Source organism: Schistocerca nitens, chromosome 1, assembly GCF_023898315.1.
Source record: "Schistocerca nitens isolate TAMUIC-IGC-003100 chromosome 1, iqSchNite1.1, whole genome shotgun sequence".
NCBI lineage: Eukaryota > Metazoa > Arthropoda > Insecta > Orthoptera > Acrididae > Schistocerca > Schistocerca nitens.
This window is the reverse complement of record NC_064614.1, coordinates 1,054,201,984-1,054,224,419: the sequence shown is the minus strand read 5'-3', so window position 1 is coordinate 1,054,224,419 and position 22,436 is coordinate 1,054,201,984. Positions and strand designations below refer to the sequence as shown.

Here is a 22,436-nt window from a genome sequence, read left to right as displayed (position 1 = left end):
GGAGTGTGATTGTGTTAGTATTAAAATTTGTAGAAGTTATAAAGAGTGCAATTGTGGAGAGGTTATTGGCTATTGTGAAGTGAAATACAGTGAAGACTAGTAAATAAAGAGAGACTTGAGCGACCCTTGGATATTGATAAGATTGTAAAGAAGGTTTATATTGTGTCTGGTTATTTTGTTTGTTGTGGCTTAGTGTAAATGAATTTACACTTTGAGATGTGTTATGGAGGTAGAAAGGTGTAGGAAGTACAGTCCCTTAATATTTAGAATACGAGAGCAAAAGATATAGTGGAGACATCTTAAGTATGAGAGAGTGTGTACGAAGTAGTTGGTATGTGTTGATGAGGAGGTTTATGAAATTGGAGTAATGTGACAATTAGAAATGATTAAGGTAATGAAGTAGTGATGTTCTGGTTTTCGAAAGAATGGAGTAACCGATGGTGTATGGTTTGAAGTAGAGTTAAAAACCTGAGTGAGGTGAAGTTGATGTTAAATTTTGTAAAGGTGGTATAATACAAGGTTGAAGAATGGTGCATAGAAGATGAAAGAAGGTTGTGTCAGTGTAGTGGTTAATGTTTATATGAGGAAATAAAGCAGTACCCCAGAGACAATGTAAAAAAGTTAGGATTGAAGTGTGGTAGTGAAGAGGTGTGATGAAGTGAGGGCTAATTGCTGACAAAATAGAGTTTGGTGGTGAATGGTTTGTGAACTAATGTTGCCCCTGTATGTCCTGCCTACAAGATTTGAGTTTGGACAGTTAGTGATACGGTGATTTAGTAGTGTGTGTGACTTGACGAAATGATAATCCATAGAAGTGAATATGTATTGTCCCAGAGAGTAAAATATCCTTTGAAATTGGTAGATAGATGTACGAATAGAAGACCAATCAAATAATAACTCACTTTGGATGAGGTAGCTAGGATGAGAAAATTTAGAGCGAGTATAGGAAGGTAAAAAGAGAAAAAACAGATGTTGGTTTGATTGTTATGAAAGAAAGTTTGATCCCCCTGTAGATCGATCCCCTAAAAATTAGGATAGTTGATAAGGGTTTATAGGTTTATTCTCAAAATATTTGGAATGTTGGTGACGTGTATGAGCTGAAATCACTGAAAAGAGAGTATTTTGTGAGAACTGAGTTAAAAATGTATGAGGTGGAGATTCCCATTGCCCAGGCAATTCTTAATCCTTGGATGTCCCTTGTATGAGCTGGTAGCATGTTGGGAGATAAGAATGTAAATGAAGGAGTAGGTATTGGTGCAGTTGACACGCTGTGTATGGAAGAGTAGGAGGAGACCTGAGTCGAGCAGAAATGTGGATGATTTAATATAATTGTTTGCGAGTTAATCGTAGGTGCCCTTTGAAAAGAGGGAAGTCTGACTGAAAGTAGTATATCCAAGAGTAGAGTGAGTGATGATGTGTTGATAAAGGCAATGTGTGTACGGTGTGTAAAAGAGAGAGTGGAAGAAGGCATAGGTTTAAGTGAAGTGAGAATGAGTCCCAAGAGTTCTTAGAGGTGGATGAACATAGGTGTGGTTGGAGTGGTTAGATGTAAGAAACAATGACTAGCAAGTTGGTAATGTATGAGACCTGTTATAAAATATGATCGTGAGAGTTGCATTATTGAGATTTTGGAGTTTTGTATGAGCCAGGTGATGAGAGTAAAACCCGTGACTGTTTTTATTAGGAAGAGAGTAGAAGGTGTTCGAAGACCCTAATGTGGATGCTGAGAGAGCAGGAAAGTCTGTTGTTGTAGTGAAAGTTGCAGTATATGTAAGGTGTACAGAAAGAGTATTTGATGGCCCTTCCCATTGAGGTATAGATGCTGATTGTTGTTTGGAACGAGAGGCTCCCACTCAAATCCAACATTATAGAAATTATGTTAATTTACGATGTGTATCGAAATGATGTAGATACCTGATGTGAGGTCAAATTTTAGGATGGAGGTGTGTGTGTGTGAGGACGTGGCCCATTCCCAAGCAATAGAATTAGTTATTTCAGTTTGTGTGGTAGAGAATAATGATAGTGAGGAAGTATGTATGTGTGACGGGATAAGAAGTTTTATTGGTAACCCTATTAGGCAAATGAGTTGTAGTGATGTTGAGAACAGGAAATATTGAAAATGTAGATGATGAAGGTGAAACTTGATGTTGGTAATGGAGAGTGGCTTTCTGGAGTGTGATTGTGTTAGTATTAAAATTTGTAGAAGTTATAAAGAGTCCAATTGTGGAGAGGTTATTAGCTATTGTGAAGTGAAATACAGTGAAGACTAGTAAATAAAGAGAGACTTGAGCGACCCTTGGTTATTGATAAGATTGTAAAGAAGGTTTATATTGTGTCTGGTTATTTTGTTTGTTGTGGCTTAGTGTAAAAGAATTTACCCTTTGAGATGTGTTATGGAGGTAGAAAGGTGTAGGAAGTACAGTCCCTTAATATTTAGAACATGAGAGGAAATGATATAGTGGAGACATCTAAAGTATGAGAGAGTGTGTACGAAGTAGTTGGTATGTGCGTGATGTGGAGGTTTATGAAATTGGAGTAATGTGACAATTAGAAATGATGAAGGTAATGAAGTAGTGATGTTCTGGTTTTCGAAAGAATGGAGTAACCGATGGTGTATGGTTTGAAGTAGAGTTAAAAACCTGAGTGAGGTGAAGTTGATGTTAAATTTTGTAAAGGTGGTATAATACAAGGTTGAAGAATGGAGCAGAATGGATAAAAGAAGGTTGTGTCAGTGTAGTGGTTAATGTTTATATGAGTAAATAAAACAGTACCCCAGAGAAAATGTAAAAAAGTTAGGAATGAGGTGTGGTAGTGAAGAGGTGTGATTCAGTGAAGGCTAATTGCTGACAAAATTGAGTTTGGTGGTGAATGGTTTGTGAAATATGTTGCCCCTGTACGGCCTGCCTACAAGATTTGAGTTTGGACAGTTAGTGATACGGTGATTTAGTAATGTGTGTGATTTGACGAAATGATAATCCATGGAGGTGAATATGTATTGTCCCAGAGAGTAAAATATCCTTTGAAGTTTGTAGACAGATCTACGAATTGAAGACCAATCAAATAATAACTCACTTTGGATGAGGTAGCGAGGATGAGAGAATTTAGAGCGAGTATAGAAAGGAAAAAAGAGAAAAAATAGATGTTGGTTTGATTGTTATGAAATAAACTTTGAACCCCCTGTAGATTGATCCCCTAAAATTTAGGATAGTTGATAAGGGTTTAAAGGTTTATTTTCAAAATATTTGGAATGTTGGTGATGTGTATGAGCTGAAAACACTGAAAAGAGAGTATGTTGTGAGAATGGAGTTTAAAATGTATGAGGTGGAGATTTCCATTGCCCAGGCAATTCTTAATCCTAGGATGTCCCTTGTATGAGCTGGTAGCATGTTGGAGATAAGAATGTAAATGAAGGAGTATGTATTGGTGCAGCGAGGTAAATGAACATAGGTGTGGTTGGAGTGTATAGATGTAAGAAACAATGACTAGCAAGTTGGTAATGTTTGAGACCTGTTATAAAATATGATCGTGAGAGTTGCATTATTGAGATTTATGAGCCAGGTGATGAGAGTAAAACCCGTGACTGTTTTTATTAGGAAGAGAGTAGAAGGTGTTCGAAGACCCTAATGCGGATGCTGAGAGAGAAGGAAAGTCTGTTGTTGTAGTGAAAGTTGCAGTATATGTAAGGTGTACAGAAAGTGTAATTGATGGCCCTTCCCATTGAGGTATAGATGCTGATTGTTGTTTGGAACGAGAGGCTCCCACTCAAATCCAACATTATAGAAATTATGTTAATTTACGATGTGTATCGAAATGATGTAGATACCTAATGTGAGGTGAAATTTTAGGATGGAGGTGTGTGTGTGTGTGAGGACGTGGCCCATTCCCAAGCAATAGATTTAGTTATTTCAGTTTGTGTGGTAGAGAATAATGATAGTGAGGAAGTATTTATGTGTGACGGGATAAGAAATTTTATTGGTACCCCTATTAGGCAAATGAGTTGTACTGATGTTGAGAACAGGAAATATTGAAAATGTAGATGATGAAGGTGAAACTTGATGTTGGTAATGGAGAGTGGCTTTCTGGAGTGTGATTGTGTTAGTATTAAAATTTGTAGAAGTTACAAAGAGTCCAATTGTGGAGAGGTTATTAGCTATTGTGAAGTGAAATACAGTGAAGACTAGTAAATAAAGAGAGACTTGAGCAAACCTTGGTTATTGATAAGATTGTAAAGAAGGTTTATATTGTGTCTGGTTATTTTGTTTGTTGTGGCTTAGTGTAAAAGAATTTACCCTTTGAGATGTGTTATGGAGGTAAAAAGGTGTAGGAAGTACAGTCCCTTAATATTTAGAATACGAGAGGAAATGATATAGTGGAGACATCTAAAGTATGAGAGAGTGTGTACGAAGTAGTTGGTATGTGCGTGATGTGGAGGTTTATGAAATTGGAGTAATGTGACAGTTAGAAATGATGAAGGTATTGAAGTAGTGATGTTCCGGTTTTTGAAAGAATGGAGTAACCGATGGTGTATGGTTTGAAGTAGAGTTAAAAGTCTGAGTGAAGTGAAGTTGATGTTAAATTTTGTAAAGGTGGTATAATACAAGGTTGAAGAATGGTGCAGAGAAGATAAAAGAAGGTTGTGTCAGTGTAGTGGTTAATGTTTATATGAGGAAATAAAGCAGTACCCCAGAGAAAATGTAAAAAACTTAGGATTGAGGTGTGGTAGTGAAGAGGTGTGATGAAGTGTGGGCTAATTGCTGACAAAATAGAGTTTGGTGGTGAATGGTTTGTGAACTAATGTTGCCCCAGTACGTCCTGCCTACAAGATTAGAGTTTGGACAGTTAGTGATACGGTGATTTAGTAGTGTGTGTGACTTGACGAAATGAAAATCCATAGAAGTGAATATGTATTGTCCCAGAGAGTAAAATATCCTTTGAAATTGGTAGAGAGATGTACGAATAGAAGACCAATCAAATAATAATTCACTTTGGATGAGGAAGCTAGGATGAGAAAATTTAGAGAGAGTATAGAAAGGTAAGAAGAGAAAAAACAGATGTTGGTTTGATGTTATGAAAGAAAGTTTGATCCCCCTGTAGATTGATCCCCTAAAAATTAGGATAGTTGATAAGGTTTTATAGGTTTATTCTCAAAATATTTGGAATGTTGGTGATGTGTATGAGCTGAAAACACTGAAAAAAGAGTATTTTGTGAGAACTGAGTTAAAAATGTATGAGGTGGAGGTTCCCATTGCCAAGGCAATTCTTAATCCTTGGATGTCCCTTGTATGAGCTGGTAGCATGTTGGGAGATAAGAATGTAAATGAAGGAGTAGGTATTGGTGCAGTTGACACGCTGTGTATGGAAGAGTAGGGGGAGAACTGAGTCGAGCAGAAATGTGGATGATTTAATATAATTGTTTGCGAGTTAATCGTAGGTGCCCTGTGAAAAGAGGGAAGTCTGACTGAAGGTAGTATATCCAAGAGTAGAGTGAGTGATGATGTGTTGATAAAGTCAATGCGGGTACAGTGTGTAAAAGAGAGATTGGAACTGAGAATGAGTCCCAAGAGTTCTTAGAGGTGAATGAACATAGGTGTGGTTGGAGTGTATAGATGTAAGAAACAATGACTAGCAAGTTGGTAATGTTTGAGACCTGTTATAAAATATGATCGTGAGAGTTGCATTATTGAGATTTTGGAGTTTTGTATGAGCCAGGTGATGAGAGTAAAACCCGTGACTGTTTTTATTAGGAAGAGAGTAGAAGGTGTTCGAAGACCCAAATGCAGATGCTGAGAGAGAAGGAAAGTCTGTTGTTGTAGTGAAAGTTGCAGTATATGTAAGGTGTACAGAAAGTGTAATTGATGGCCCTTCCCATTGAGGTATAGATGCTGATTGTTGTTTGGAACGAGAGGCTCCCACTCAAATCCAACATTATAGAAATTATGTTAATTTACGATGTGTATCGAAATGATGTAGATACCTGATGTGAGGTGAAATTTTAGGATGGAGGTGTGTGTGTGTGAGGACGTGGCCCATTCCCAAGCAATAGAATTAGTTATTTCAGTTTGTGTGGTAGAGAATAATGATAGTGAGGAAGTATTTGTGTGTGACAGGATAAGAAGTTTATTTGGTACCCCTATTAGGCAAATGAGTTGTACTGATGTTGACAACAGGAAATATTGAAAATGTAGATGATGAAGGTGAAACTTGATGTTGGTAATGGAGAGTGGCTTTCTGGAGTGTGATTGTGTTAGTATTAAAATTTGTAGAAGTTATAAAGAGTCCAATTGTGGAGAGGTTATTAGCTATTGTGAAGTGAAATACAGTGAAGACTAGTAAATAAAGAGAGACTTGAGCGACCCTTGGATATTGATAAGATTGTAAAGAAGGTTTATATTGTGTCTGGTTATTTTGTTTGTTGTGGCTTAGTGTAAATGAATTTACCCTTTGAGATGTGTTATGGAGGTAGAAAGGTGTAGGAAGTACAGTCCCTTAACATTTAGAATACGAGAGGAAATGATATAGTGGAGACATCTAAAGTATGAGAGAGTGTGTACGAAGTAGTTGGTATGTGCGTGATGTGGAGGTTTATGAAATTGAAGTAATGTGACAGTTAGAAATGATGAAGGTAATGATGTAGTGATGTTCCGGTTTTCCAAAGAATGGAGTAAACAATGGTGTATGGTTTGAAGTAGAGTTAAAAGTCTGAGTGAGGTGAAGTTGATGTTAAATTTTGTAAAGGTGGTATAAAACAAGGTTGAAGAATGGTGCAGAGAAGATAAAAGAAGGTTGTGTCAGTGTAGTGGTTAATGTTTATATGAGGAAATAAAAAACAGTACCCCAGAGAAAATGTAAAAAAGTTAGGAATGAGGTGTGGTAGTGAAGAGGTGTGATTCAGTGAAGGCTAATTGCTGACAAAATAGAGTTTGGTGGTGAATGGTTTGTGAACTATGTTGCCCCTGTACGGCCTGCCTACAAGATTTGGGTTTGGACAGTTAGTGATACGGTGATTTAGTAGTGTGTGTGACTTGACGAAATGATAATCCATAGAGGTGAATATGTATTGTCCCAGAGAGTAAAATATCCTTTGAAGTTTGTAGACAGATCTACGAATAGAAGACCAATCAAATAATAATTCACTTTGGATGAGGTAGCGAGGATGAGAGAATTTAGAGCAATATAGAAAGGAAAAAAGAGAAAAAATGGATGTTTGTTCGATTGTTATGAAAGAAATTTTGTTCCCCATGTAGATTGATCCCATAAAAATTAGGATAGTTGATAAGGTTTTATAGGTTTATTCTCAAAATATTTGGAATGTTGGTGATGTGTATGAGCCGAAAACACTTAAAAGAGAGTATTTTGTGAGAATGGAGTTTAAAATGTATGAGGTGGAGATTTCCATTGCCAAGGCAATTCTTAATCCTTGGATGTCCCTTGTATGAGCTGGTAGCATGTTGGAGATAAGAATGTAAATGAAGGAGTATGTATTGGTGCAGCTGATACGCTGTTTACGGAAGAGGAGGAGGAGACCTGAGTTGAGCAGAAATGTGGATGATTTAATATAATTGTTTGCGAGTTAATTGTAGGTGCCCTGTGAAAAGAGGGAAGTCTGACTGAAGGTAGTATATCCAAGAGTAGAGTGAGTGATGATGTGTTGATAAAGTCAATGCGGGTACAGTGTGTAAAAGAGAGATTGGAACTGAGAATGAGTCCCAAGAGTTCTTAGAGGTGAATGAACATAGGTGTGGTTGGAGTGTATAGATGTAAGAAACAATGACTAGCAAGTTGGTAATGTTTGAGACCTGTTATAAAATATGATCGTGAGAGTTGCATTATTGAGATTTTGGAGTTTTGTATGAGCCAGGTGATGAGAGTAAAACCCGTGACTGTTTTTATTAGGAAGAGAGTAGAAGGTGTTCGAAGACCCAAATGCAGATGCTGAGAGAGAAGGAAAGTCTGTTGTTGTAGTGAAAGTTGCAGTATATGTAAGGTGTACAGAAAGTGTAATTGATGGCCCTTCCCATTGAGGTATAGATGCTGATTGTTGTTTGGAACGAGAGGCTCCCACTCAAATCCAACATTATAGAAATTATGTTAATTTACGATGTGTATCGAAATGATGTAGATACCTGATGTGAGGTGAAATTTTAGGATGGAGGTGTGTGTGTGTGAGGACGTGGCCCATTCCCAAGCAATAGAATTAGTTATTTCAGTTTGTGTGGTAGAGAATAATGATAGTGAGGAAGTATTTGTGTGTGACAGGATAAGAAGTTTATTTGGTACCCCTATTAGGCAAATGAGTTGTACTGATGTTGACAACAGGAAATATTGAAAATGTAGATGATGAAGGTGAAACTTGATGTTGGTAATGGAGAGTGGCTTTCTGGAGTGTGATTGTGTTAGTATTAAAATTTGTAGAAGTTATAAAGAGTCCAATTGTGGAGAGGTTATTAGCTATTGTGAAGTGAAATACAGTGAAGACTAGTAAATAAAGAGAGACTTGAGCGACCCTTGGATATTGATAAGATTGTAAAGAAGGTTTATATTGTGTCTGGTTATTTTGTTTGTTGTGGCTTAGTGTAAATGAATTTACCCTTTGAGATGTGTTATGGAGGTAGAAAGGTGTAGGAAGTACAGTCCCTTAACATTTAGAATACGAGAGGAAATGATATAGTGGAGACATCTAAAGTATGAGAGAGTGTGTACGAAGTAGTTGGTATGTGCGTGATGTGGAGGTTTATGAAATTGAAGTAATGTGACAGTTAGAAATGATGAAGGTAATGATGTAGTGATGTTCCGGTTTTCCAAAGAATGGAGTAAACAATGGTGTATGGTTTGAAGTAGAGTTAAAAGTCTGAGTGAGGTGAAGTTGATGTTAAATTTTGTAAAGGTGGTATAATACAAGGTTGAAGAATGGTGCAGAAAAGATAAAAGAAGGTTGTGTCAGTGTAGTGGTTAATGTTTATATGAGGAAATAAAGCAGTACCCCAGAGAAAATGTAAAAAAGTTAGGAATGAGGTGTGGTAGTGAAGAGGTGTGATTCAGTGAAGGCTAATTGCTGACAAAATAGAGTTTGGTGGTGAATGGTTTGTTAACTATGTTGCCCCTGTACGGCCTGCCTACAAGATTTGAGTTTGGACAGTTAGTGATACGGTGATTTAGTAGTGTGTGTGACTTGACGAAATGATAATCCATAGAGGTGAATATGTATTGTCCCAGAGAGTAAAATATCCTTTGAAATTGGTAGAGAGATGTACGAATAGAAGACCAATCAAATAATAATTCACTTTGGATGAGGTAGCTAGGATGAGAAAATTTAGAGAGAGTATAGGAAGGTAAAAGAGAAAAAATAGATGTTGGTTTGATTGTTATGAAAGAAAGTTTGATCCACCTGTAGATTGATCCCCTAAAAATTAGGATAGTTGATAAGGTTTTATAGGTTTATTCTCAAAATATTTGGAATGTTGGTGATGTGTATGTGCTGAAAACTCTTAAAAGAGAGTATTTTGTGAGAATGGAGTTTAAAATGTATGAGGTGGAGATTCCCATTGCCCAGGCAATTCTTGGTCCTTGGATGTCCCTTGTGTGAGTTGGTAGCATGTTGGAGATAAGAATGTAAATGAAGGAGTAGGTATTGGTGCAGTTGACACGCTGTGTATGGAAGAGTAGGAGGAGACCTGAGTTGAGCAGAAATGTGGATGATTTAATATATTTGTTTGCGAGTTAATCGTAGGTGCCCTGTGAAAAGAGGGAAGTCTGACTGAAGGTAGTATATCCAAGAGGAGAGTGAGTGATGATGTGTTGATAAAGGCAATGCGGGTACAGTGTGTAAAAGAGAGATTGGAACTGAGTATGAGTCCCAAGAGTTCTTAGAGGTAAATGAACATAGGTGTGGTTGGAGTGTATAGATGTAAGAAACAATGACTAGCAAGTTGGTAATGTTTGAGACCTGTTATAAAATATGATCGTGAGAGTTGCATTATTGAGATTTTGGAGTTTTGTATGAGCCAGGTGATGAGAGTAAAACCCGTGACTGTTTTTATTAGGAAGAGAGTAGAAGGTGTTCGAAGACCCTAATGCAGATGCTGAGAGAGAAGGAAAGTCTGTTGTTGTAGTGAAAGTTGCAGTATATGTAAGGTGTACAGAAAGAGTAACTGATGGCCCTTCCCATTGAGGTATAAATGCTGATTGTTGTTTGGAACGAGAGGCTCCCACTCAAATCCAACATTACAGAAATTATGTTAATTTACGATGTGTATCGAAATGATGTAGATACCTGATGTGAGGTGAAATTTTAGGATGGAGGTGTGTGTGTGTGAGGACGTGGCCCATTCCCAAGCAATAGATTTAGTTATTTCAGTTTGTGTGGTAGAGAATAATGATAGTGAGGAAGTATTTATGTGTGACGGGATAAGAAATTTTATTGGTACCTCTATTAGGCAGATGAGTTGTACTGATGTTGAGAACAGAAAGTATTGAAATTGTAGATGATGAAGGTGAAACTTGATGTTGGTAATGGAGAGTGGCGGTCTGGAGTGTGATTGCGTTAGTATTAAAATTTGTAGAAGTTATAAAGAGTCCAATTGTGGAGAGGTTATTAGCTATTGTGAAGTGAAATACAGTGAAGGCTAGTTAATAAAGAGAGACTTGAGCGACCCTTGGTTATTGATAAGATTGTAAAGAAGGTTTATATTGTGTCTGGTTATTTTGTTTGTTGTGGCTTAGTGTAAAAGAATTTACCCTTTGAGATGTGTTATGGAGGTAGAAAGGTGTAGGAGGTACAGTCCCTTAATATTTAGAATACGAGAGGAAATGATATAGTGGAGACATCTAAAGTATGAGAGAGTGTGTACGAAGTAGTTGGTATGTGTTGATGTGGAGGTTTATGAAATTGGAGTAATGTGACTTAGAAATGATGAAGGTAATGAAGTAGTGATGTTCCGGTTTTCCAAAGAATGGAGTAAACGATGGTGTATGGTTTGAAGTAGAGTTAGAACCCTGAGTGAGGTGAAGTCGATGTTAAATTTCGTAAAGGTGGTATAATACAAGGTTGAAGAATGGTGCAGAGAAGATAAAAGGAGGTTATGTCAGTGTAGAGGTTAATGTTTATATGAGGAAATAAAACAGTACCCCAGAGAAAATGTAAAAAAGTTAGGAATGAGGTGTGGTAGTGAAGAGGTGTGATGAAGTGAAGGCGAATTGCTGACAAAATAGAGTTTGGTGGTGAATGGTTTGTGAACTAATGTTGCCCCTGTATGTCCTGCCTACAAGATTTGAGTTTGGACAGTTAGTGATACGGTGATTTAGTAGTGTGTGTGACTTGATGAAATGATAATCCATAGAGGTGAATATGTATTGTCCCAGAGAGTAAAATATCCTTTGAAGTTTGTAGACAGATCTACGAATAGAAGACCAATCAAATAATAACTCACTTTGGATGAGGTAGCGAGGATGAGAGAATTTAGAGTGAGTATAGAAAGGAAAAAAGAGAAAAAATGGATGTTTGTTCGATTGTTATGAAAGAAATTTTGTTCCCCCTGTAGATTGATCCCCTAAAAAGTAGGCTAGTTGATAAGGTTTTATAGGTTTATTCTCAAAATATTTGGAATGTTGGTGATGTGTATGTGCTGAAAACACTGAAAAGAGAGTATTTTGTGAGAATGGAGTTTAAAATGTATGAGGTGGAGATTCCCATTGCCCAGGCAATTCTTGTTCCTTGGATGTCCCTTGTGTGAGCTGGTAGCATGTTGGAGATAAGAATGTAAATGAAGGAGTAGGTATTGGTGCAGCTGATACGCTGTTTATGGAAGAGTAGGAGGAGACCTGAGTTGAGCAGAAACGTGGATGATTTAATATATTTGTTTGCGAGTTAATCTTAGGTGCCCTGTGAAAAGAGGGAAGTCTGACTGAAGGTAGTATATCCAAGAGTAGAGTGAGTGATGATGTGTTGATAAAGGCAATGCGGGTACAGTGTGTAAAGAGAGATTGGAACTGAGAATGAGTCCCAAGAGTTCTTAGAGGTAAATGAACATAGGTGTGGTTGGAGTGTATAGATGTAAGAAACAATGACTAGCAAGTTGGTAATGTTTGAGACCTGTAATAAAATATGATCATCAGCGTTGCATTATTGAGATTTTGGAGTTTTGTATAAGCCAGGTGATGAGAGTAAAACCCGTGACTGTTTCTATTAGGAAGAGAGTAGAAGGTGTTCGAAGACCCTAATGCAGATGCTGAGAGAGAAGGAAAGTCTATTGTTGTAGTGAAAGTTGCAGTATATGTAAGGTGTACAGAAAGTGTAATTGATGGCCCTTCCCATTGAGGTATAGATGCTGATTGTTGTTTGGAACGAGAGGCTCCCACTCAAATCCAACATTATTGAAACTATGTTAATTTACAATGTGTATCGAAATGATGTAGATACCTGATGTGAGGTGAAATTTTAGGATGGAGGTGTGTGTGTGTGTGTGTGTGAGGACATGGCCCATTCCCAAGCAATAGATTTAGTTATTTCAGTTTGTGTGGTAGAGAATAATGATAGTGAGGAAGTATTTATGTGTGACGGGATAAGAAATTTTATTGGTACCTCTATTAGGCAAATGAGTTGTACTGATGTTGAGAACAGGAAATATTGAAAATGTAGATGATGAAGGTGAAACTTGATGTTGGTAATGGAGAGTGGCTTTCTGGAGTGTGATTGTGTTAGTATTAAAATTTGTAGAAGTTATAAAGAGTCCAATTGTGGAGAGGTTATTAGCTATTGTGAAGTGAAGTACAGTGAAAACTAGTTAATAAAGAGAGACTTGAGCGACCCTTGGTTATTGATAAGATTGTAAAGAAGGTTTATATTGTGTCTGGTTATTTTGTTTGTTGTGGCTTAGTGTAAAAGAATTTACCCTTTGAGATGTGTTATGGAGGTAGAAAGGTGTAGGAAGTACAGTCCCTTAATATTTAGAATATGAGAGGAAATGATATGGTGAAGACATCTAAAGTATGAGAGAGTGTGTACGAAGTAGTTGGTATGTGCGTGATGTGGAGGTTTATGAAATTGGAGTAATGTGACAGTTAGAAATGATGAAGGTAATGAAGTAGTGATGTTCCGGTTTTCCAAAGAATGAAGTAAACGATGGTGTATGGTTAGACGTAGAGTTAAAAACCTGAGTGAGGTGAAGTTGATGTTAAATTTTGTAAAGGTGGTATAATACAAGCTTGAAGAATGGTGCAGAGAAGATAAAAGAAGGTTGTGTCAGTGTAGTGGTTAATGTTTATATGAGGAAATAAAGCAGTACCCCAGAGAAAATGTAAAAAAGTTAGGATTGAGGTGTGGTAGTGAAGAGGTGTGATGAAGTGAGGGCTAATTGCTGACAAAATAGAGTTTGGTGGTGAATGGTTTGTGAACTAATGTTGCCCCTGTATGTCCTGCCTACAAGATTTGAGTTTGGACAGTTAGTGATACGGTGATTTAGTAGTGTGTGTGACTTGACGAAATGATAATCCATAGAGGTGAATATGTATTGTCCCAGAGAGTAAAATATCCTTTGAAATTGGTAGAGAGATGTACGAATAGAAGACCAATCAAATAATAATTCACTTTGGATGAGGTAGCTAGGATGAGAAAATTTAGAGAGAGTATAGGAAGGTGAAAGAGAAAAAATAGATGTTGGTTTGATTGTTATGAAAGAAAGTTTGATCCCCCTGTAGATTGATCCCCTAAAAATTAGGATAGTTGATAAGGTTTTATAGGTTTATTCTCAAAATATTTGGAATGTTGGTGATGTGTATGTGCTGAAAACTCTTAAAAGAGAGTATTTTGTGAGAATGGAGTTTAAAATGTATGAGGTGGAGATTCCCATTGCCCAGGCAATTCTTGGTCCTTGGATGTCCCTTCTGTGAGTTGGTAGCATGTTGGGAGATAAGAATGTAAATGAAGGAGTAGGTATTGGTGCAGTTGACACGCTGTGTATGGAAGAGTAGGAGGAGAACTGAGTCGAGCAGAAATGTGGATGATTTAATATAATTGTTTGCGAGTTAATCGTAGGTGCCCTGTGAAGAGAGGGAAGTCTGACTGAAGGTAGTATATCCAAGAGTAGAGTGAGTGATGATGTGTTGATAAAGGCAATGCGGCTACAGTGTGTAAAAGAGAGATTGGAACTGAGAATGAGTCCCAAGAGTTCTTAGAGGTGAATGAACATAGGTGTGGTTGCAGTGTATAGATGTAAGAAACAATGACTAGCAAGTTGGTAATGTTTGAGACCTGTTATAAAATATGATCGTGAGAGATGCATTATTAAGTTTTTGAATTTTTGTATGAGCCAGGTGGTGAGAGTAAGACCGTGACTGTTAAAATTAGGAAGAGAGTAGAAGGTGTTCGAAGACCCTAGTGCAGATGCTGGGAGAGAAGGAAAATCTGTTGTTGTAGTGGAAGTTGCAGTATATGTAAGGTGTACAGAAAGTGTAATTAATGGCCCTTCCCATTGAGGTATAAATGCTGATTGTTGTTTGGAACGAGAGGCTCCCACTCAAATCCAACATTATAGAAATTATGTTAATTTACGATGTGTGTCGAAATGATGTAGATACCTGATGTGAGGTGAAATTTTAGGATGGAGGTGTGTGTGTGTGAGGACGTGGCCCATTCCCAAGCAATAGATTTAGTTATTTCAGTTTGTGTGGTAGAGAATAATGATAGTGAGGAAGTATTTATGTGTGACGGGATAAGAAATTTTATTGGTACCCCTATTAGGCAAATGAGTTGTACTGATGTTGAGAACAGGAAATATTGAAAATGTAGATGATGAAGGTGAAACTTGATGTTGGTAATGGAGAGTGGCTTTCTGGAGTGTGATTGTGTTAGTATTAAAATTTGTAGAAGTTATAAAGAGTCCAATTGTGGAGAGGTTATTAGCTATTGTGAAGTGAAATACAGTGAAAACTAGTTAATAAAGAGAGACTTGAGCGACCCTTGGTTATTGATAAGATTGTAAAGAAGGTTTATATTGTGTCTGGTTATTTTGTTTGTTGTGGCTTAGTGTAAAAGAATTTACCCTTTGAGATGTGTTATGGAGGTAGAAAGGTGTAGGAAGTACAGTCCCTTAATATTTAGAATATGAGAGGAAATGATATGGTGAAGACATCTAAAGTATGAGAGAGTGTGTACGAAGTAGTTGGTATGTGCGTGATGTGGAGGTTTATGAAATTGGAGTAATGTGACAGTTAGAAATGATGAAGGTAATGAAGTAGTGATGTTCCGGTTTTCCAAAGAATGGAGTAACCGATGGTGTATGGTTTGAAGTAGAGTTAAAAATCTGAGTGAGGTGAAGTTGATGTTAAATTTTGTAGAGGTGGTATAATACAAGGTTGAAGAATGGTGCAGAGAAGATAAAAGAAGGTTGTGTCAGTGTAGTGGTTAATGTTTATATGAGGAAATAAAGCAGTACCCCAGAGAAAATGTAAAAACGTTAGGATTGAGGTGTGGTAGTGAAGAGGTGTGATGAAGTGAGGGCTAATTGCTGACAAAATAGAGTTTGGTGGTGAATGGTTTGTGAACTAATGTTGCCCCTGTATGTCCTGCCTACAAGATTTGAGTTTGGACAGTTAGTGATACGGTGATTTAGTAGTGTGTGTGACTTGACGAAATGATAATCCATAGAAGTGAATATGTATTGTCCCAGAGAGTAAAATATCCTTTGAAATTGGTAGATAGATGTACAAATAGAAGACCAATCAAATAATAATTCACTTTGGATGAAGTAGCTAGGATGAGAAAATTTAGAGTGAGTATAGGAAGGTAAAAAGAGAAAAAATAGATGTTGGTTTGATTGTTATGAAAGAAAGTTTGATCCCCCAGGAGATTGATCCCCTAAAAATTAGGATAGTTGATAAGGGTTTATAGGTTTATTCTCAAAATATTTGGAATGTTGGTGATGTGTATGGAATGTTGGTGATGTGTATGAGCTGAAAACACTGAAAAAAGAGTATTTTGTGAGAATGGAGCTAAAAATATATGAGGTGGAGATTCCCATTGCCCAGGCAATTCTTAATCCTTGGATGTCCCTTGTATGAGCTGGTAGCATGTTGGGAGATAAGAATGTAAATGAAGGAGTAGGTATTGGTGCAGTTGACACGCTGTGTATGGAAGAGTAGGAGGAGAACTGAGTCGAGCAGAAATGTGGATGATTTAATATAATTGTTTGCGAGTTAATCGTAGGTGCCCTGTGAAGAGAGGGAAGTCTGACTGAAGGTAGTATATCCAAGAGTAGAGTGAGTGATGATGTGTTGATAAAGGCAATGCGGCTACAGTGTGTAAAAGAGAGATTGGAACTGAGAATGAGTCCCAAGAGTTCTTAGAGGTGAATGAACATAGGTGTGGTTGCAGTGTATAGATGTAAGAAACAATGACTAGCAAGTTGGTAATGTTTGAGACCTGTTATAAAATATGATCGTGAGAGTTGCATTATTAAGTTTTTGAATTTTTGTATGAGCCAGGTGGTGAGAGTAAGACCGTGACTGTTAAAATTAGGAAGAGAGTAGAAGGTGTTCGAAGACCCTAGTGCAGATGCTGGGAGAGAAGGAAAATCTGTTGTTGTAGTGGAAGTTGCAGTATATGTAAGGTGTACAGAAAGTGTAATTGATGGCCCTTCCCATTGAGGTATAGATGCTGATTGTTGTTTGGAACGAGAGGCTCCCACTCAAATCCAACATTACAGAAATTATGTTAATTTACGATGTGTATCGAAATGATGTAGATACCTGATGTGAGGTGAAATTTTAGGATGGAGGTGTGTGTGTGTGAGGACGTGGCCCATTCCCAAGCAATAGATTTAGTTATTTCAGTTTGTGTGGTAGAGAATAATGATAGTGAGGAAGTATTTATGTGTGACGGGATAAGAAATTTTATTGGTACCTCTATTAGGCAAATGAGTTGTACTGATGTTGAGAACAGGAAATATTGAAAATGTAGATGATGAAGGTGAAACTTGATGTTGGTAATGGAGAGTGGCTTTCTGGAGTGTGATTGTGTTAGTATTAAAATTTGTAGAAGTTATAAAGAGTCCAATTGTGGAGAGGTTATTAGCTATTGTGAAGTGAAGTACAGTGAAAACTAGTTAATAAAGAGAGACTTGAGCGACCCTTGGTTATTGATAAGATTGTAAAGAAGGTTTATATTGTGTCTGGTTATTTTGTTTGTTGTGGCTTAGTGTAAAAGAATTTACCCTTTGAGATGTGTTATGGAGGTAGAAAGGTGTAGGAAGTACAGTCCCTTAATATTTAGAATATGAGAGGAAATGATATGGTGAAGACATCTAAAGTATGAGAGAGTGTGTACGAAGTAGTTGGTATGTGCGTGATGTGGAGGTTTATGAAATTGGAGTAATGTGACAGTTAGAAATGATGAAGGTAATGAAGTAGTGATGTTCCGGTTTTCCAAAGAATGGAGTAAACGATGGTGTATGGTTAGACGTAGAGTTAAAAACCTGAGTGAGGTGAAGTTGATGTTAAATTTTGTAAAGGTGGTATAATACAAGCTTGAAGAATGGTGCAGAGAAGATAAAAGAAGGTTGTGTCAGTGTAGTGGTTAATGTTTATATGAGGAAATAAAGCAGTACCCCAGAGAAAATGTAAAAAAGTTAGGATTGAGGTGTGGTAGTGAAGAGGTGTGATGAAGTGAGGGCTAATTGCTGACAAAATAGAGTTTGGTGGTGAATGGTTTGTGAACTAATGTTGCCCCTGTATGTCCTGCCTACAAGATTTGAGTTTGGACAGTTAGTGATACGGTGATTTAGTAGTGTGTGTGACTTGACGAAATGATAATCCATAGAGGTGAATATGTATTGTCCCAGAGAGTAAAATATCCTTTGAAATTGGTAGAGAGATGTACGAATAGAAGACCAATCAAATAATAATTCACTTTGGATGAGGTAGCTAGGATGAGAAAATTTAGAGAGAGTATAGGAAGGTGAAAGAGAAAAAATAGATGTTGGTTTGATTGTTATGAAAGAAAGTTTGATCCCCCTGTAGATTGATCCCCTAAAAATTAGGATAGTTGATAAGGTTTTATAGGTTTATTCTCAAAATATTTGGAATGTTGGTGATGTGTATGTGCTGAAAACTCTTAAAAGAGAGTATTTTGTGAGAATGGAGTTTAAAATGTATGAGGTGGAGATTCCCATTGCCCAGGCAATTCTTGGTCCTTGGATGTCCCTTGTGTGAGTTGGTAGCATGTTGGGAGATAAGAATGTAAATGAAGGAGTAGGTATTGGTGCAGTTGACACGCTGTGTATGGAAGAGTAGGAGGAGAACTGAGTCGAGCAGAAATGTGGATGATTTAATATAATTGTTTGCGAGTTAATCGTAGGTGCCCTGTGAAGAGAGGGAAGTCTGACTGAAGGTAGTATATCCAAGAGTAGAGTGAGTGATGATGTGTTGATAAAGGCAATGCGGCTACAGTGTGTAAAAGAGAGATTGGAACTGAGAATGAGTCCCAAGAGTTCTTAGAGGTGAATGAACATAGGTGTGGTTGCAGTGTATAGATGTAAGAAACAATGACTAGCAAGTTGGTAATGTTTGAGACCTGTTATAAAATATGATCGTGAGAGTTGCATTATTAAGTTTTTGAATTTTTGTATGAGCCAGGTGGTGAGAGTAAGACCGTGACTGTTAAAATTAGGAAGAGAGTAGAAGGTGTTCGAAGACCCTAGTGCAGATGCTGGGAGAGAAGGAAAATCTGTTGTTGTAGTGGAAGTTGCAGTATATGTAAGGTGTACAGAAAGTGTAATTAATGGCCCTTCCCATTGAGGTATAAATGCTGATTGTTGTTTGGAACGAGAGGCTCCCACTCAAATCCAACATTATAGAAATTATGTTAATTTACGATGTGTGTCGAAATGATGTAGATACCTGATGTGAGGTGAAATTTTAGGATGGAGGTGTGTGTGTGTGAGGACGTGGCCCATTCCCAAGCAATAGATTTAGTTATTTCAGTTTGTGTGGTAGAGAATAATGATAGTGAGGAAGTATTTATGTGTGACGGGATAAGAAATTTTATTGGTACCCCTATTAGGCAAATGAGTTGTACTGATGTTGAGAACAGGAAATATTGAAAATGTAGATGATGAAGGTGAAACTTGATGTTGGTAATGGAGAGTGGCTTTCTGGAGTGTGATTGTGTTAGTATTAAAATTTGTAGAAGTTATAAAGAGTCCAATTGTGGAGAGGTTATTAGCTATTGTGAAGTGAAATACAGTGAAAACTAGTTAATAAAGAGAGACTTGAGCGACCCTTGGTTATTGATAAGATTGTAAAGAAGGTTTATATTGTGTCTGGTTATTTTGTTTGTTGTGGCTTAGTGTAAAAGAATTTACCCTTTGAGATGTGTTATGGAGGTAGAAAGGTGTAGGAAGTACAGTCCCTTAATATTTAGAATATGAGAGGAAATGATATGGTGAAGACATCTAAAGTATGAGAGAGTGTGTACGAAGTAGTTGGTATGTGCGTGATGTGGAGGTTTATGAAATTGGAGTAATGTGACAGTTAGAAATGATGAAGGTAATGAAGTAGTGATGTTCCGGTTTTCCAAAGAATGGAGTAACCGATGGTGTATGGTTTGAAGTAGAGTTAAAAATCTGAGTGAGGTGAAGTTGATGTTAAATTTTGTAGAGGTGGTATAATACAAGGTTGAAGAATGGTGCAGAGAAGATAAAAGAAGGTTGTGTCAGTGTAGTGGTTAATGTTTATATGAGGAAATAAAGCAGTACCCCAGAGAAAATGTAAAAACGTTAGGATTGAGGTGTGGTAGTGAAGAGGTGTGATGAAGTGAGGGCTAATTGCTGACAAAATAGAGTTTGGTGGTGAATGGTTTGTGAACTAATGTTGCCCCTGTATGTCCTGCCTACAAGATTTGAGTTTGGACAGTTAGTGATACGGTGATTTAGTAGTGTGTGTGACTTGACGAAATGATAATCCATAGAAGTGAATATGTATTGTCCCAGAGAGTAAAATATCCTTTGAAATTGGTAGATAGATGTACAAATAGAAGACCAATCAAATAATAATTCACTTTGGATGAAGTAGCTAGGATGAGAAAATTTAGAGTGAGTATAGGAAGGTAAAAAGAGAAAAAATAGATGTTGGTTTGATTGTTATGAAAGAAAGTTTGATCCCCCAGGAGATTGATCCCCTAAAAATTAGGATAGTTGATAAGGGTTTATAGGTTTATTCTCAAAATATTTGGAATGTTGGTGATGTGTATGGAATGTTGGTGATGTGTATGAGCTGAAAACACTGAAAAAAGAGTATTTTGTGAGAATGGAGCTAAAAATATATGAGGTGGAGATTCCCATTGCCCAGGCAATTCTTAATCCTTGGATGTCCCTTGTATGAGCTGGTAGCATGTTGGGAGATAAGAATGTAAATGAAGGAGTAGGTATTGGTGCAGTTGACACGCTGTGTATGGAAGAGTAGGAGGAGAACTGAGTCGAGCAGAAATGTGGATGATTTAATATAATTGTTTGCGAGTTAATCGTAGGTGCCCTGTGAAGAGAGGGAAGTCTGACTGAAGGTAGTATATCCAAGAGTAGAGTGAGTGATGATGTGTTGATAAAGGCAATGCGGCTACAGTGTGTAAAAGAGAGATTGGAACTGAGAATGAGTCCCAAGAGTTCTTAGAGGTGAATGAACATAGGTGTGGTTGCAGTGTATAGATGTAAGAAACAATGACTAGCAAGTTGGTAATGTTTGAGACCTGTTATAAAATATGATCGTGAGAGTTGCATTATTAAGTTTTTGAATTTTTGTATGAGCCAGGTGGTGAGAGTAAGACCGTGACTGTTAAAATTAGGAAGAGAGTAGAAGGTGTTCGAAGACCCTAGTGCAGATGCTGGGAGAGAAGGAAAATCTGTTGTTGTAGTGGAAGTTGCAGTATATGTAAGGTGTACAGAAAGTGTAATTAATGGCCCTTCCCATTGAGGTATAAATGCTGATTGTTGTTTGGAACGAGAGGCTCCCACTCAAATCCAACATTATAGAAATTATGTTAATTTACGATGTGTGTCGAAATGATGTAGATACCTGATGTGAGGTCAAATTTTAGGATGGAGGTGTGTGTGTGTGAGGACGTGGCCCATTCCCAAGCAATAGATTTAGTTATTTCAGTTTGTGTGGTAGAGAATAATGATAGTGAGGAAGTATTTATGTGTGACGGGATAAGAAATTTTATTGGTACCCCTATTAGGCAAATGAGTTGTACTGATGTTGAGAACAGGAAATATTGAAAATGTAGATGATGAAGGTGAAACTTGATGTTGGTAATGGAGAGTGGCTTTCTGGAGTGTGATTGTGTTAGTATTAAAATTTGTAGAAGTTATAAAGAGTCCAATTGTGGAGAAGTTATTAGCTATTGTGAAGTGAAATACAGTGAAAACTAGTTAATAAAGAGAGACTTGAGCGACCCTTGGTTATTGATAAGATTGTAAAGAAGGTTTATATTGTGTCTGGTTATTTTGTTTGTTGTGGCTTAGTGTAAAAGAATTTACCCTTTGAGATGTGTTATGGAGGTAGAAAGGTGTAGGAAGTACAGTCCCTTAATATTTAGAATATGAGAGGAAATGATATGGTGAAGACATCTAAAGTATGAGAGAGTGTGTACGAAGTAGTTGGTATGTGCGTGATGTGGAGGTTTATGAAATTGGAGTAATGTGACAGTTAGAAATGATGAAGGTAATGAAGTAGTGATGTTCCGGTTTTCCAAAGAATGGAGTAACCGATGGTGTATGGTTTGACGTAGAGTTAAAAATCTGAGTGAGGTGAAGTTGATGTTAAATTTTGTAGAGGTGGTATAATACAAGGTTGAAGAATGGTGCAGAGAAGATAAAAGAAGGTTGTGTCAGTGTAGTGGTTAATGTTTATATGAGGAAATAAAGCAGTACCCCAGAGAAAATGTAAAAACGTTAGGATTGAGGTGTGGTAGTGAAGAGGTGTGATGAAGTGAGGGCTAATTGCTGACAAAATAGAGTTTGGTGGTGAATGGTTTGTGAACTAATGTTGCCCCTGTATGTCCTGCCTACAAGATTTGAGTTTGGACAGTTAGTGATACGGTGATTTAGTAGTGTGTGTGACTTGACGAAATGATAATCCATAGAAGTGAATATGTATTGTCCCAGAGAGTAAAATATCCTTTGAAATTGGTAGATAGATGTACAAATAGAAGACCAATCAAATAATAATTCACTTTGGATGAAGTAGCTAGGATGAGAAAATTTAGAGTGAGTATAGGAAGGTAAAAAGAGAAAAAATAGATGTTGGTTTGATTGTTATGAAAGAAAGTTTGATCCCCCAGGAGATTGATCCCCTAAAAATTAGGATAGTTGATAAGGGTTTATAGGTTTATTCTCAAAATATTTGGAATGTTGGTGATGTGTATGGAATGTTGGTGATGTGTATGAGCTGAA

The 22,436-nt window shown here is 37.2% G+C and overlaps 1 long non-coding RNA gene across 11 annotated transcripts in view; it reads left to right on the top strand.

Annotated features, from left to right (window-relative positions):
- The window catches only part of LOC126197336 (uncharacterized), a 168,996-nt gene that overhangs the window by 71,875 nt on the left and 74,685 nt on the right, over positions 1-22,436 (top strand). For all 11 annotated transcript variants that reach the window (XR_007539756.1, XR_007539708.1, XR_007539730.1 and 8 more), the window contains exons 3-4: positions 6,882-9,028; positions 19,794-21,067. This is a non-coding gene — a long non-coding RNA (uncharacterized LOC126197336). The remainder of the gene's footprint in view (positions 1-6,881; positions 9,029-19,793; positions 21,068-22,436) is intronic.